Genomic DNA, 15,971 nt, shown 5'->3' with positions numbered 1-15,971 from the left:
TAGATTCAACTTTATTGTCACTGAACAAGTACACGGCGTAACTAGTTGTCCTAAACTCTGTTCAGCTGAGTGTCGTAATGTCCTAAAGCAGTTTTTACCACCTCTAAAAGGGCTGTGCCACACTGCAACATACTGTGTCAATGCTTTTTCAGTGGAGCACCTACATTCTGAATGACAGATGAGCTTTCTTGAGTGTTCTCACAAAGTACGGTCACTGTTGTTCTTTCTTGATGATCCTCAGTGACTTGATGAGACTAAGAGAGACCTTCCAAGATGCTGTCTGCATGAATGTGAAGCTTCTGTAGTCCACATTCTATTCTTTGGTCTTGTTATTGTTCTGGTCGATGTGGATCCTGTTGCACCAGCTCGCCAGGCTCGTCGTTGTCTGTGATCAGGCCCAACACCATGGTGTTACCTATCATCTGGATAATGTAGTTAGTGTCATGCAGAGCTTTGAAGTGATAGGAGAAGAGGAAGGAGAGGAGTGGCTAAGGATGCAGCCCTGTGGGACCCCAGGATCTGTCTGCAGTCTCTGGCCATACTGACTCTCTTTTTGGTTGGCTTCACAAAATAGATGAGGGGATGTATTTGGGAAGCAGGGTATAATGAAAGGTAGCCAGATTGTCTTAGTGGGGGGAGGGTGATGACATTGTGAGCCTCATCAGCTTTTGTTTCAAAGTGGTCCCATGTCTTGTCTCCTCTGATGCGAGATTTAGGGAGTGCAGATCTGAAATTGCACTGATTGAAGTCCCCAGAAATAGGGGAAACATGTTTCCAGATAGACTGTTTGTTGCTAGCTTATAGTCACCTGCATGCTGCTAAGACTGTAACTCCCAAGGGGCAACAAAGGGCCTGTACCTCATCACCAGGAGATCCAGTGAAGCAAGGCAGCAACTAGCAACAACTGTATACCAAGATTTATTTACGCTGATGCACACTCTGCTGTTGTCCTCTGCTGTTCTGGTGTCTGGTACCGAAGTTGTGACTAGACTTAGCTTTTGGATGCAATGTTCTGTGCTGACACCCTGCTCATCCTGTCAGCTATGGTGGTGTCCCCTCTCCAAGTATCCTAGTGACGGTTTGCAGTTGTTCTCTTTAAACAGAAAGTTCAGAAATTAATTACGGTATGTCTAGCAGGGCACACGTTTATTTTGCTGTGGTTTATTGACACCAAATGTTTATCTCAAGGTGTTTGACTTATAGCATTTAAATGACTGCATTTTAGTCAGCAGCTATTCATACTAACATTATGGAGTTAATTGCCAAGACAAACACCCCAGCACATGTGGGCACATTTTAGTTTTAAGCCAAGTGAAAAAAGGACACCCCAATTACTTTGCAGCAAAAAGGTGGTGGTCAAGACACTAATATTGCTAATCTGAAACTTACAGAGGCATAAAATGAACAGAAAAAGGCATTTGGAATTATATGTATAGCAATTCATCATTAACTAAAATTTCATCATTGTGACAGCCCAAATATGTTGATTAACATCAGTCTATGAGTGAACAGCTACCAAAAACTGGACTGGTGCGCTGCATTAGGCCATGGTGAATTGTGGGGTGCACTAAGCTCTGAATTCTGGTTCAGTGTGGTATTAGGAAAGGTTTACGTGGCAGTGTGTAAATATGTAGTTAGGTGTTCAAGACTGCAAATGTGAATGCTGGGATGGAAAAAAGGTAAGAGTGGTATTTCTAGATGTAAATTGTAGCAACAAGAAACAGTCCAACAGGTAAAGATTAGTACTGTGTATAATTTCTAGCTGGCTTGTAAAGGTACAACAAAGGAAGGAGACCACACATAGATCTTAAATATTACACAATGTTTTAATTAAAAGAAGGCGTGTTTGTGAGCAGGTCAGCAGTGTATACAGTGTCTGATTGTAATTCAGACACGTCAAACAATATCAGAAGTCAGAGGGAAAAAATTTGCCTGGTGACATTTCCCTTCAAAGCCGATCCAAAAACTTAATTAAAGGAATATTTTAAGTTAAACACGTACATAGTTTAGGTTTAAAACTTTTTCAACAAAAGTTTTTCTATTAAAAAAGGCATCATTTATTTAGAATTGAAGACGTTCAAGGCCTTTCTTTTAAAGGAAGAGTTTAGTTGTAAAGCCTCACAGGTCAGGAAAAAAGTCACAAAAAAGATACAAAATGCACATATTTTCCTGATGCAAGTCAGAAACAATTTCAGAAACCCTTTGGTTTTATTTAAGGATTTATTATCACTCCCTTTTCAATCATCTCTGGCTCTAACCATTGCAGCACATGTACTGGTTCACCAGGGTTACAATGCTAAAGCTTGAAAAAAAATATTAGAGATACAAGATGTGACCTTAAAGAGTGGGCGGAGTGTGTAAGTGCATGGATGTGAAACACAACCCACAAATAAAGTGCAGTGATTAAGCAAGAGGAAGAGAGTGAGAGGATCAACACGTCTGATGTGTAGACTGCTGAACCCAGCCTGTTCAGGTGTGTTGCTTCACTGACAAGGTCTCAACTCCACCCTTTGATTTCCTGGAACAACATAAAAGCTCAGTCAACCAAAGAAGAGAAGATGAGACCAACCCTGAACCTGTCACTCTGACAAACACTGAATAGCCTCATAGCCGAGTTCATAGACTAAAGAATGCAGAGTAATGTGGGAACATTTTCATGTGAGTCATTTTTATATGTTGATCCTTACTTAAGAGGAACTGAGTCACATTAAGACTTTTTTTTTTTTCCAAAATAATCTTTTCCTTCTATCTCGGTTGCATTCAGTAGGTGTATGAGAGCAGCAGGCCAGGAGGTGGAGCTAAAGTCTTCATATTTCTCTATCAGGAGACAAATGAGTATATTATTAACAAAGGGAACCTGATCGCTAGTGGTGGCCTGTGGAGAGACTTTTAAAGGAGAGGTGAGAGATCGAATTGGGATACAGAACACCACCTCCAGAGAGCTGGTGGAGATTCAGCATGTTGCTCAAGGACAATTCAGCAGGGAGTGTGTTTATCCTCAGAATGTCATGAAATGTGGATGGAGGACAACTTGTTGTTCATTATGCCACCACGCTGCCTACACTTCATGGACTTTATGTCAGAGAAAGAAGATGCATTTTCTGTTTTTTTTCTCTCGACTGTTCAACTCATCCTCCTCTCCTCTCCTCTCCTCTCCTCTCCTCTCCTCTCCTCTCCTCTCCTCTCCTCTCCTCTCCTCTCCTCTCCTCTCCTCTCTTGCCACTCCGCCCTCTTGCCAGGAAATGAGGTGATTGATTCTGTTTCAAACCCTGCCGCAAAACAAAGGCAACTGCTGTGCACATGCTTCCTGTGCAGAACGTACAGGGATAAAGTTCAGACTCTGTGTGAGTCAGTTGTCCTACAACCCACACAAATACACCGGTGGGCATTTGTGTGCAGATCACGTACTGCCTTGTGAAAACAGCATGTACACACATGAACAAACACAGAAACCTTTCACCTTTAGCTCCAGAACCCGTAGTTCATCTCTGACACTTATTGCTGCTTTATTGCATAACTGTTGTGGTTGCCATGCAAGCAGGAACACATGCAGAACAATGTACAGAACAAAGTGTGTGTGTGTTTTTCAGTACCCTATGGTGCATCAGAGGCAGAGGGGAAGCAATAAATGAATACTCCGTCCTGGCAACAAGCTGTTTTCCTGTCAACATTGCTGTATCTGTGCGTGAGCGTGTCTGTAACTGACCGTTCGGCCAAACTGTTTTTCCAGCAGGAAATAGAGGAGTGTCATTCTTTCTATCATCCTCCACCACTCCTTCAGCCACTACAGCTGAATTCTCAACACTCTCTCTCATTGTTTTTTCTCTGCTTCTCTCTTGACTCCTCTGAAGTCTTTGTATATTTGTCATGTGGAATGATGGATGGTCAGTGAGGGAGGAGGACAAGGAAATATAATATGACAGGATAAGTAGAAGAAAGGAGTATCACAGCTCAGTTAGAGAGACAGGAGACGAGATGATAACAGACAGAGAGAGGTTAGAAAGCTGAAAAACAAAGATGTGGAGAAATAGTAAAAGAAATAGGGTTTTTTGAGATGTCTTTGTAATTACACAGCGAGTGAGCAAAGATCAAGGAGGCAAAGATGTACAATATGCTGACCAAACTGTAATGTTTTAAATCACAATTTTAGCTTGGTGGACGCTACACCCTTCAATGTTCATCACAGTCCATACAATGATAATGTCAGACGGCACAAAAGAATAGAACATATTGTTTTCATAATTAATATATTCAGTGAAGTTAACGGTATTCTGGCCTGTAGACTTTCGGAAATGTTGTTGTGAAAAGCTGATTTTCCAACCTGAAGTTTGGCAGAAAAGGGAAGGAAATAATCCAAATGGATATGCTTCTGAATTTCACTGCTGTTTGCCTTTTAGATAATTAAGTTTCAGAGGTCACTGGGTCAGTGCTCATCCACTGGGATCAATGACTATCCACTGTAAAAGTGTTGATTACTGAGTCTTATGTTTCTGAGATAGCTGACCATCTACCAAAGAACTGATCAGGACAGATGAAAGGTCAGCAGGTCAACAAAATCATTGAGAATAATCCTTTGGAAACAATAAACACGGTGTGTACTGTATTACATGGCCGTCTGCCTGGTAGTCTTTTGGTTTTTGCACAGATGGGAGGACAGACAGATGGACCAAATGATTGTCATTGAAACCCTTCAGCTCACCACTAACAAGCATGCAGATCAATATTACGATTCATGTTGGAGGGAGAAAAATGTCCTCTTTTGGATTGCTTTTATTATATATCATAGCTAACCGAGCAAATTCAGATGAGTCTCCTCACAGTTGGAGATTACAATCACATACTTTGTAAAATGTGACTGATCACACAGTTAAACAAACACTCAGCATCCTGCCACCGTCCATACCATTTAAAAAGATGCAAGCAAAGCAGCCGTTACCACTTCCTGAACAAATATAGATCTTCGATGTCCGCTTTTCTGTCTGTTTCCTGGTAAGTCAAGTTTCTGTGGTGAAATTCTGCACGCCAGGGGCAGCGCTGGGTGGTCACTATGGCAATGATGGCAACACTTGGTCGAGTTCATTCGCCGGTCAACAGGTGTAACAGTGTCCTAGACACAGCTGTGGTGACTGATTTCAAGCATGGAAGAGGATACTGACTCTGAAACAGATATTAAGACAGACAGAATGGAGAGAGGTTTGTTTTAAATTTATAAAAAAGCTATTTTTCACATCTTGAGCTAATGTTGTTGGGCAGAAGCACAACAGCAGAATAAGTTTCATTTGCCGGATAATAAAATTCAAAGCAGCTAATCATATGGGCAGCACATTACCTTGATACTGTCTCCTGGAACCTGGTACTGATAACGATAATGCATAGGTAAATACAAGGAAAATAAAAAGAAATGAAATCAGTAGTGGCAGGGGGATTTCTTATACAGTTTAGCAGAAAAAGAAGACATATACAAACACAGCCAAGTAAGACAGCATGATAAAGTATAACACTGATAAATAAGAATATAATCAAGTTTCAAAACAATGACTTGTTTCTATAAACAGTTTAAGTGTTAGTGTGATATTAAACCGACTATAAATAGCATTAAAGTCACTGCGCTATGAGGTTGTGTGACATGCTGCAGCAAAGCTTAGAACCAAAACAGGGAGAGAGAATGAAAACCAAAACCTCCCTCCTCTGCTCGCACACAAACGCTCACAAGTCACATGATCCAGAGTCTGTACTCAGTTCTGCCAGCAAAACTACAGCAGGACAGCAAGTCATCTGGTCCTAAACTGATTAGAATAAAGAGAAAGAGAGAGAGAGATGGTTTCCTGAAGCTTCAGTGAGTGAAACAGACTGTTTCTGGGTCTGACTGTGAAAGGAAAATAGCCGAGTCACAGCCCTCTGATAGACATGGTGACCGGCACATCGCACACAGGTTAAGCTTGCGAAATCAGCCAAAGAGGGAAAGGGAAAGGCAACACGTGGACTCTTGAAAACAGAAACTTAAAGGAATCATTACCCCTATTTTATGCAGGAATAGAAACAGGCCTCTGGGATTCAGAGCCACATAAAAGACACATAAAGACAAACGCTGCTATATATAGCAACAGCCTAACAGCAGAGCAGGGGAAGACATAAAGGTGTGGTAGAAAATTGTCACTCCCTGCAAATACTGTCACTGATGTTTAACTTAACAAGGGGGAGGGATCCTCATTTCAAATGTGAAGAAGAGAGATTTGGAAGAGGAGGACAAGGGAGGTATCTGTGGCATTCCACCTCTCCAGACCTGCTGGGCTGGTTTCTGGGTCATTAAAATTCCTCCTCTCCTCTCCCCACTTCTCCTTTCCAAAGCCACAGTTTCTGCCCCAAGCGACATGTTGGCTCATGTCCACCTGCTCGGCCTTACCTCCTCTCTTCTACCTTCCCTCTGTCTCTGTTATCTCTGTGCTGCAGAGCACACTGGTTTCTCTGTGAGTCAGGAAGACAAATCTCTCTAGAAGTTTTCTTTGGGTTTTACTGAGGCTGCCTTGTGTCTCCGTCTCTGTCACTCCTTTCTTTTCCATATCCAGATGCGATCACGATAAATCCTCCTTGACGGCACAGATCGAGAAAGTCATCCCTCATCTTTGTCTCCTCACAGTTCCCTCTAACTTTCTATTGTTTTTTCTTTTTTTCCCGTCAACTCACCTTCCTCTCCTCGATGTCTGCTCCCTCTCTCTCTCCAGTGAAGCGTGTAAGGTGGTATTCTCTGGACTGTCACTTCTGTTCAAATCTGAGATGATGAGGCAAACAAAGTAAACGTCAAACCTGCCCAGACTCCTTACCGCTTGTTTAAGAATCCCCTCCCAACAACAACAACCACAACAAAAACAGCCATGACCTGACTAAAATATGTACCGGCAACTTGAGCTTCCAAGCACTTCCCAATGTCACCTACACAACAAAGAAAGCAACAACAAGCATCACCAAAAAAAACTGCTTTGGCTCAAGGTAGAGAGGTTTTACATGTTGGAATTAAACTGGCAAATACCTTCAGAATCTGATACTGACTGTACATGCTGACGGGGGATTACCATCTATCTGTTGGAGCTAAGAATTTACATCTGTACAAAGGTTAAGCCCAGGAAACAAAGCCTGCTCTGGTAACCTTAAATCATAAAGGCTGCAAACAGGTGTCCATGCATACAAAGACCCAACTATCTCCACTCATTAAACCAGCACTTGCAAATGGGATGCATGTCATATATGACATATTTAGTTTTAACTGCATGCAAGATATCTGAAGCATGAGCATGGCAGAACTAATAGAAGATCAGCTGCTCGTTTTCAAATGTACTGTTCGTGGTGATCTATTTTTAATTCTGATGCTTTAAAAGTGTCGTAATTGTGACACTGGAATATGCTAACTTAAAATAAGCCAAGTTGAAGTATACTCCAATTCTCCTTTAAGCCTTAAAACTATAGACAGATAAATAGGACTACTGGACTGTCCTGAAAATTTAATTAACCACACTTATGACAGAAAAAACAGCACCTTTGTCAACGTTGTATTTCAGTTAGATTGCTGAATTTGCTTGGATCAGAAAACAAGTTATAGAACCCATCATGAGTGGTATTATCCTAAATGACTGTGCTGTTTAACAGAATTACGGGGACATTTTGGACAGTTATTTTCTGTGGCTTTGGAGGAGCTCTGTCAAGTGAGAGGAAAGAACCTCGATGCCATGGAGTGAAGCTCATTCACTTCTCCCTTTAGAACAGACACAAATAGCCTGCAACCGATTCAGATTTTGAACACGAATCCTCGTCATTATGTGTCATCGTTTACATCTGCTGACTGGGGAAAGAGTCACTTTTGTGCCTTGAAAATGTGACATTGCATAACTCCATTTTTTTCATGTCACCTTTGGCACTCACTTTGGCTGTTATTTTAATTAAGACATTTTTCTTATTGTCTTACCTGGTAAAGTAGACGTTAAATGGAAATATTAGGCTCTTTTGTGAGTTTTGTCACATTTTAAATCACTGCAATATGAAGTCCTTGCATGTCTATCTAAACAGCAGACCGTGGTTAGAAAAGGAGAGAACTAAAAAGTGTTTTTGTGCAGCATTAAAAGTTGTAATAAAAAGTGACCAGTGAGACAAAGACTGAAAAATCCTATAGACCAATAATATTTAGCAATAAAAATAACGTGCACTATGCTGTTAAGTTCAGTCAGAAAACTGTAAAAAAAAAAAAAAAAATAGAGTTTTGTCCAGAACAATGCTCAGAAAATTTGCCTGTGTGACTCAGCGACAAATCTAATTTGTTTGGCAATAAACTATATATGTGTTCTAACCTCTACCACTAACTCCAATGCAACTACAAAGAAAAAAAACTTGCATAAAAGTGTTTAATCTTAAAAATTGCCCACTACTCTAGACGTTGATGAATGGCAGGCTTTGGGGAAATAAACCAAGACCTGCTGACCCATAACACACATGGACATGCACGCACACACACACACACACACACACACACACACACACACACACACACACACACACACACACACACACTACTCCCTCCCTCCCAGGCTAATCTCCTTCACTACTCCACCACCCCAGACCCCGACCCCAGCAGCCTGAGCTTGCCTTTGATCAACATGCATTGTCAAGGCACACTGGGTGACCTGTGTGTGTGTGTGTGTGTGTGTGTGTGTGTGTGTGTGTGTGTGTGTGTGTGTGTGTGTGTGTGTGTGTGTGTGTGTGTGTGTGTGTGAGGGAGCGAGGCTGAGGCTGGAGGGGGTGGGAGGTCCCAACCTGAAGTGCCGGATATTGTTCCGCTACTTCCTGCCCTCTAAGCCCTGACCCCGGGAACCACAGCCAAAAGAGCCTTTTGTTTAGCTGACCCTCAACCTCTCCTCTGCCCCTCCCTGGCTCCTTTTCCTCCTCTTTCTTTCTTCTTGTCCTTTTTCACCCTCTCTCCTTGAACCTCAAACATACACCAATGCCAAACTCTTGGAATTGATCATCAAAGAGACCACCAGAGCACACGCTCATACAAACACACATGCATTCCTGTCAGGTTGCCATAGCAGCTGCGATCCCTGATACCACGCTTTGAACCTGTGTGCGAGTAGGTCATTCTCACCTTCAGGGGTCCACTCAGACAGATCGGATGTGACACTGAGATGGTTCCTTCTAAAGGTTAATCTATGGCTAGTAGACTGAAAAGTCTCAGGAGGAGATAACATGCATCATACGCAGTGATGATCCGCACCGAGACACAGCTGCATGGATGCATTTCCAGCCACACTAGAGCCTTGGCTTCAGGAATTACAATTTCAGTCCATCACCAACCTTTTGTCCGGATTGAAATATATGAACAACTATTAGAAGAATTACAAACATTCAAAATGGCAGGGGGATGGACCATTAATAAAATCCTCAAGGATCTGGTGAAATATCTCAGGGACTGGTGGAAAATTCTATCCAAACATTTGTATTCTTTCTTCACAACTTTGGCGTTTGTTTAAACCTCTGAAACAGTTTCTGGCCATTCTTTTACTCATGTCATATTTTGACTCTGTAGGATCATTTTCACTGCATTGTATAGTCCTGCATCTCTATGGAAACAGCACAACCATGGATACAAGTAGAGAGAACTCTGAAATGTCTTTTGTGCCGTATAGAACTAAGTAGAAAACAACTTGGAAACAACATGTACAAGATTTCCCAGGTTCCCAAAGATGTTACTAATACTGAAAAATTGGTGACTCTACATACTGTAGATATTTTACCGCTTAGATTTTTAATTTGAGTTTGCAGTTCAGCCGAATAGTTCCTGAATTTTTGTCTTGTGACTGTTGATCACAGCCAAGTAACTCATGGCGTCTTAGTTGTGCCAAGGAGTGCAGAATTTTTCATTTTTTCACCGTATCTAGTAACCATAAATGCTTTATATTTTTCAGATTTATAAATGAGACATGAAGACTCGGGTGATTTTGACGCAGTATTATAATTTTAAGCTTGGATTGGATTAATTTTTCCCAAGTGAATCAGACACCATTAGCTTAAAGACTATCAGAAGGTTGAAAATCTCAAACCTGCTGCCTGGTTTCAGGGTTCAGAGGGTTGACTTTTCACTTAGCACCACCATCAGGTTCAAATTTAAACTTGTCCAATGCTTCAGTTTACAGGGGAGTAAAGCAAAATTAATACCTCTGAAAAAGATGAAAGTTTTGGTGATTTCACCCTCTACTGCACTCCAAGAATTAGGACCACATCCCAACAGCAAATCAAGCTCTAAAACACGTTACCACATGTGACTGAGCTCTAAAAATGTACCAGGGCACATAGCATAGCACATTGTGTAAGAAAGTCTTCCGTCTGACATGTGTGCAGACAACGCACGCAGGAATGTATGAGCTAAAACCCATTACACACACAAATACACACATTATAGCTGGTATTCTAGGATTCCACTCAGTCCACTTAAACAAGCATGCTTGTCATGGCTCCGCTAGTTATTTCGGGCTACACTGTTGTCAGAGAGAGAGAGAGATGTATTTACAGGTAGCCTGACTGGTTAGATCACAAAGAGAGTGATGTCTGTGTTTTTTGTGTTTAAGAGTGAGAGGATAGCAAGAGTGTGTGTGTGACACAATTATTGTGTAGAATGATCCTGACCTGTGCTGAAGGAAGGGGAGAAATTCCTGGTGCCACCACACTCCAGCAGGGAGGGAAACCCTGTAATGGATCAAACCACCACAGCTCCCCTGCTGCTCTCTGAGCCATCATCAGCTCATTCAACCATTGTACCGACTTGCCTACTTTACCTTTCTGTTTTCTAGTTTGTTTCTCAAAAATAGTGTGCTGTTCACAGAAATGCACATCTCTGACAGATTTATTGCAAAAAAAATCTGTCACTTCCTCAGGGTTTTCTGTTTTGTTTGTATACGTGCGATTGTCGCATGATATGCAAAGTGAAGAAATCATTTCAACTATTTTAGTCACACACTACCTCTGGGTGTGTTGAAGCCTGCGTGCAAAAAGTTTTTTCAGCGCTTTTTTGTATCACATGAGGAAAACTCTAAAGCAATATTTAAAAATAACTGGCCGAGGCAGAGATAGGGATTTTTTTTTTCAGTGTTCATCAGGTCTATGTGGGTGCATGCAGGCTGCAGGCAGCTCACCATTGATGTTACCCGTCTGTCTTACAGGTTGCTTGCATTTGGAAGTCATTAATCCAGACTGTTTGACAGCTTGTCGACTGCAGAGATGCAGATACGGTTCACACTGCATGCAATACAAAGCAGGTGTTCGGTTTTCTTTGAACCAGTGATCTAAAACTGCAAACTTTAGATGGGTGTTCTGTTTAGCCCTGTGTTAATGCCACTATGACTTCAACCAGATGTGTCATAAGGTAGAAACTCGCCACGTAATGAACCCTGATTAGAAACTATGGGAGAATTCCGTAACACCAAAGATGGCAGTTGTATAACACATGACCTGCCCTTCCCCCAAAAGCCAATCGTCTGCTTTGTGACAGGCAAACTGGAGAACACCCAGCCAATCCTATTGTTGCACTGACTCATGCGAAATTGTGTGCATGCAAAGTAAGAGTATTACTTGCAGGGAAATCCCCTTTTAAACTTTTGTTTGGGGAAAAGTTACTCAATTTTTTAAGCAATTAAGACTTGACTGGTGATGCTGTAGATGAAGTTTCTTCATCTCCCTGTGACTATTGAACTTGCAGTTCTAGCCCTCTCCACATTCATTTAGATCGAGCTTGCTAGCCTGAAATAACTGCCCAGGAGTGCGACCAAGATGTTTCCCAAGTGGTGAGACTTGCCTTTAAGGATTTCGCTTTTCCAAACATTTATTTTTTACATTTTTGTGGATACAACGCAATTTTCCATGTGATGTAGATTATATTTTTTGCTGAAATAAAAGAATGAGCACTATAACTAACTGTCATTTAACGGTCAGGATTTTCCCAGTATTCATGTGGCTATTTCATACGGCCTGCAAACTCCTTTATTTGTCTTGTTTCATCTGTCACGAGAAATCAAATTAGTCATTACAAAAGGCCTTGGCAGAGCTCAAAGGTGGTATATGGTGCCACGCACAGAACCAGTTTCGATGTGAAAGAATAGAGCCAGCTGACTCACAAAATCGGGCACCTGCTCTGGGCGTTGGAGGCTACACATATCTGGAACTTTAGTCATATAAAGCAAACAGTCTCAGGTCACTCGCACTGCTTTCTATCGTATCAGTGAAGTTTACAAGTGGTGGAGGGATTATTCCGAGTCTTTACTTACTTCACACCTTTGTAAAGAAATACCCCACTGCAAATCCTACATGGAAAATTTTGCTCCAGATAAGGTAAAGTGCAACAGGACATGATACAGAACGTGTGACAAAATGTGTTACGCACTCCACGAACTTGAGTAAAATCCCCAAATTTACCCATTATGATTCACATGAAAGACACAAAATTACCAGCCATAATGACAATAATTAGACAGTGAGACTTTCATCATTGTTTACGGCACACACAAGTTCCACTGCCAGTCCAATTACTGCAATAAAAAGTATTTTTATGTTTCCATGCTGCGGGATTGTTTTGTGTTTAAGACAGGCGTGTCAAGGCTGAAGGCCCGTCACCAGTGTTAACTGATCTGCCTCCAGTAATTGTGTTGTGTGCAGGCATGTGAACAGATAAGATTTAGAGGGTGGAGGCTGAAACACTGCACCTTTACCCTGTCGGTTCATGGAATCAGCTTACTGTCCGTTTTAATCGGGACTCAGTGTGACCACTTTGAAAACAGTCCGTTTGTGTTTCTGCTCCTGACAGCGTCCACATTGCTGCTTTCACCTCCTTTTCAGGGAGGAGAGTGCACAGAAATTTACTTCCAGCCTAAAAATAATATATACAACTGAGCATCAGAGCTTTCACACTTTAATATTTTTACTCTATTCAATGCTACAATGTGTTATTTTGATTCTCTAATGCTATAATATCCCTGCAATGTTTTTTTTAAGTTGTTCCCTTTGACCTGTTATTACAAGAACACTCCTTCCCAGCTGTATTAAGGGATCATCACAGTACTTGTTGTTTCATGTGTTCAGATCACTCTCTGACTTATGTGAGACAACAAGCAAGTCGGAGTTGGCAGTCAGGTATCTCTTTTATAGGGCGTCCTCTGAGACAAGTCAAAACTTGAACAATAGGACGTCGTTATGCATGTCAGCCGAGGAGGAATGCTGGAGATCCGTCGGTATGCAACCAAGCAATTATTCTCACATACGTCAGCACTGCAGTGTCTTCACCAGCGAGCCTGTAATTTCCCAATTACTAACGCTCATTGGATCTGCTTTGACGGCATCAGTGTTGGTCTGAAAGGTGGTTGTACACATTTCTGCTCATCTCCTGAAGTTCAACCTGTAGGCAGCACAGGCAACCTTGTGGGAAAATAAATAATTTAAACACTCTGCGAAGAGGTTTGCCCTTTTGACCCTTACCATTAAAGTTCAGGAGGTTAATGGAGGGGGCTGTTAAAAGATACGAATGCTAAATGGTGTTGAGGGGGTTATTAATAAGTAATTAATCTCATGAATGACAAATGCAGTCGGTGTTTCCTCTGTAGTGACTCACACTGAGATCCTGAAGGGGAAATGAGGGTTACTTTAATTTCCTGTTATTTTATTTTCTAGAACAATAGCAAAAGTACTAGACTGTATGTTTCATTCAGCTGCTATCTCATATCGGACAGAAGATTAATCATGCGGTTACCGTAGATGTGATATAAACAAGAACTCTCTTCATACCAAGCATGTTACACAAGGCACAAGGATTCCTGAAATCTGACGTATACAGTGACGAAGCTGGTTTGAATTTTGTGCTCAGAGAACAGCTCTTTCGAGAAATCCGCCCTATAGAAACTGGAAACTGATGGAGCAGCACAGCAGGTTCCTAAAAAACTACTTCTGGTAAGACAGGCAGGCGAGAGAAGCTGACTCAACATGCCGTCAGTAAACAGTACACTCCCTTATGAAAATGTGACCGATCAGCTGCACAGCAAAGGCTCAGGTTTCCTAAACATTTAAAGGAACTAATCAATACTAGAAAAGAAGAAAATGACTAATTCTCCACGTCTACAGGACTGTTGTTATGTCTCAACAGGTTTCAGGTTTAGTGTCTTGTGAAATAACCCAGGGGAATAAAGTACACGTTTACTTGGTTGCCAGTTTTATGCTGTTCTCTGTATCTTCATTACATTTTAAATGCACATATTCTACTTTTGACTCCACTACATGTACAACAGGCAATTAACTTATTTTACTATAAGCCAGACAAGGTTAAGAGTGTGTGCATTTGTTTTGGTAGTCTCATGATTTTCAACATGTCATATTTTACTCTTATCATGTACAGCGGTCTTGTTTCAACATCTAGTTTTCTTCTGTTGCATTCATTTTGTGATCACATTATTGATATTCCTTAAATAAAGTTGTGTTTAACATAACCACTTTCAACTGTCACACACAAACACATACACGCACATAAACACGCACATACACATGACCAGGTAGTATCAGCATCACTAATGTTTATTTTTGATGGTGCCAGTCTGTACTGTACTTCATGGTAACTTGGTGCCAGGGTGGCATGTGGATCAACTTTAAACTGCTTACAGATGATTACATAAAATCATACAGATTATTTAGAAGAGCATCACATATGTTGTTCTTATAAAATTCAACATATGTGTGGTGAAATGTTTAGGCAGGTGGTCCACTGCAGCCATCAGCACATTGTCTCGTAATTTACTTCAGCTCCTACCGCATTAATCGGGGCGTCAGATTTGAGATGTGAAAACATTGTCTTGTCTGGCTGGTTTTTCCGCTGACGTGTTTTCTTCTGGTGCAGTTTCAATTTAAAATGTCAGTGACGCTGCTATATTGATGTCCCTCACACAGGGTGTGAACAAAACACACACAGCAGCGGGGATATTCATATTTTTTCAGAACGATGACACATTTGATTTGCTTTTTTGTTGATTTTAAACAAAGTGCTATAATATCTAATAGCATCCCTTCACTGACTTACTCTAAAGTCAAGAAAAGAATTTAAAATCTTTTGTCAAACATGCAGAGCTCTTAATGACCAAATGCCATCATAACTCTAAGACCTTATTGTGCCATATTGTCCCAACAGAGCATTTTGCTCTCAGAATGCAGCCTTACTTGAGGTTGCAAGAGTTTAGTATTATATAAATGAAGCTAAATTAGTACATTTTCTGCCATTTATAGAAAATCCTTGATTTCCTACAGATTTTACAGGGGTTTTTTTGCCAATGGGTGATACATGTGGGCATCTGAAGTGACTGACATGTACGGGGTACCATGAAGCTACACAAAGCAGAATGCACAAAAACATTTTGCCACTAGGTCCCTAACAAAGTCAAATCCCGCCTACTAAAAGCAAATTTTACTTATTCATACCTTTAATGAGCTAAAATCTACTACTTACTGTTAAGTGTGATGAAGGCTAAAGTATTTTTCATTCACAAGATGTAGTGGTGGAAATATGCTTCCCTTTTTTACAAACTTTCCAAGACTTTCAGGTTTCTTATCACAGCTATGCAGATGACCCCCAGATCTATGTCTCACTGAATGACTATGCTCATATAGACTTGCTTTGTCTTTGTCTTGAGGAAGTTAACAATGACGCAGAATGAAACTTCCTTCAACTAAATGAAAACAAGAAGGGAATAGTTCTATTTGGAAATAAATGATGGAAACTGGTGCTCAGAGCTTCCGCAGTCCAGGACACTAAAAACTAAAAGCCAGGTCAAGAATCTCAGTGTATTCATTGATGATTAATTTTCAGCTCATTCAAAAATGCTGCTGCTAAAATACTGACACATACCAAGAAGAGAAAATACTTTACTTTGATCCTTGGATCCCTGCACTAGTTCCCAGTTAAA

At 41.0% G+C, this 15,971-nt stretch overlaps 1 long non-coding RNA gene across 1 annotated transcript; it reads right to left on the bottom strand.

Annotated features, from left to right (window-relative positions):
• Positions 1–1,831: 1,831 nt before the first annotated feature.
• LOC118469626 (uncharacterized) lies at positions 1,832–11,379 on the bottom strand. Its single transcript, XR_004846557.2, has 3 exons — positions 10,669–11,379; positions 6,685–6,769; positions 1,832–5,157 (listed from the first exon to the last, which is right to left on the bottom strand). It is a non-coding gene; the product is annotated as an uncharacterized LOC118469626 (long non-coding RNA).
• Positions 11,380–15,971: the final 4,592 nt, after the last annotated feature.

Source organism: Amphiprion ocellaris, chromosome 7 (assembly GCF_022539595.1).
Source record: "Amphiprion ocellaris isolate individual 3 ecotype Okinawa chromosome 7, ASM2253959v1, whole genome shotgun sequence".
Lineage (NCBI taxonomy): Eukaryota > Metazoa > Chordata > Actinopteri > Pomacentridae > Amphiprion > Amphiprion ocellaris.
Note: the sequence above shows the minus strand (reverse complement) of the source record. Positions and strands in the feature narration are given on the sequence as shown.